Source organism: Chenopodium quinoa, unplaced genomic scaffold, assembly GCF_001683475.1.
Source record: "Chenopodium quinoa cultivar QQ74 unplaced genomic scaffold, ASM168347v1, whole genome shotgun sequence".
In the NCBI taxonomy this organism is placed as follows: Eukaryota; Viridiplantae; Streptophyta; class Magnoliopsida; order Caryophyllales; family Amaranthaceae; genus Chenopodium; species Chenopodium quinoa.
In genome coordinates this window covers 1,348,565-1,350,378 of record NW_018743199.1, presented here as the reverse complement: position 1 = coordinate 1,350,378, position 1,814 = coordinate 1,348,565, and positions in this window count along the sequence as shown.

Sequence of the window (1,814 nt, the reverse complement as noted above, 5' to 3'; positions counted from 1 at the left end):
ATGATTATTTTAGTTTAATTAGCTAGCAAAGAAATTGGTTATGTTATTATCATGAACAAAAATTCAAAAAATGTATAATTAAATAAGTTTTATTATCAATTTCCTCATTGGCATTGTCACAAATGACTAAATGAGTAGAGCTTTCGGTCATCAGTTGGTGCATTTGACACTTCAGATATTCTCCAAAGCAATTCATTATAAAAAATTCAGAGCCTTCACTTTAACATTTTTTATGTTATAAACTTATAAGCTAGATGGTGGTCCGGTTGGGGGGTCCAAATGATAAATTGACATCTTTCCTACCTTTCACCTATTTGGTAGGGTTTGATTCTCTTTGTCACCTTCTTTTATTTTGCTAAGAAGAAGATGGTAATTGATTCAAGTATGAGTATATATATTATGTATGATAAAGTGATAGTCAGTCGGTCGAAGAATGTATGCCAAAGAGTCCTTTAAACAAAATGTATGTGATGTGTTTTAAATATGTAGTCTTGACAATATGACGATTACATTCAGATGAAAGGAGTAATTATTTGTCAATTTAATTAATATAAACACCTATATTAACAAAGACCATAGGATATTAGCATATACTCCAAACATACTCCAAACATATTGTATAAAATAGGCAGTGTATAGTGTATAGTACATGGGATCTCAGTTATCACGAGAAGGTTTAGGTATTCACATGGTAGACGTGCCTCAAGTGATACTATAAATCTTTATTCAGTCAGCTTTTTATGATGAATATAGTTTTGATCATTAATTGTCACACGTTATACGCTAGCTATGATACTAATCTCATTCAAATGTTGAATTTTGACTCAACAAACTACAAAGTTGTTGAGTATAAAATGTATAATTAATTAGTCTTCTATCTTGTTTAATACAGTTGTATATATATGCATGCAGCTTTATTTGCTAGATAAACCAAATTTATAATTTAGATTCTGTTTGGGTCCAATTTAGTCTAATTGGGCCTAGACATTAAATGATCCAATTAAAAGCCCAAGGTCAAGGTCTAACTCTCCAATTGTGCTAAAGTCAAGATCAGTCCACAAGACAAGTCAATTTGGTCAAGACCCAATTTCTCCATATATGCAAAGATATAAAAGCCATCAATATTACATTTGTACACACAACACACACAACAAAGCCTCAAGCATTAAATCTCTTGCATAGCTTTCTCTCTCTAAACACTGTTTGACTTCGGCATCGGAGGGGTCTTCCTCGTATCCACCCCCGAGGCCAGTTTACGTGTTTTAGTTGTGCAGGAAACCTTCGGCCCAGCATCAATTGGACCGGACCAGTCTTCAGCCACTTCAGCGGGCCTTCGGCAAGGCCCCATTGTTTTCATCCGAAATAATTTGGCGCTGTCTGTGGGGAAGACTTTCAAAAATCTTTAAGCCAAATCTCTAATCAAAATCATCTTGCAATCATCTTAGTAGCAATGGCTAAGAACCGCAAGAGCAAAAGCCTCCGTCAAGGAGCAGGCGAAAAGCCTAAAACTCCTACACCATCACCCTCACCGGACCGGAACTCTCCCAAGGGTGCCAGTTCGGGGGGAGGATCATACAGGGAGGATTCCCTTTCTCCCGTAATTCACAACTCTCATCATAGGCCGAGTCCTCTCGGTCTAGCAGAGGTCAGTCCGATCATAGGACCCATTCAGTGCCCCAAAGCCAACCACCGACCATCCGCTCTCATTCCCACACTCAGCGAGGACCCCTTTGACGGGGCCCAGCTCGGAGGAGGTGGCGAGAGCGCTGACAGTGCTCATGGAGGCAATGAGGGCACAAAATATGCCTCCACCT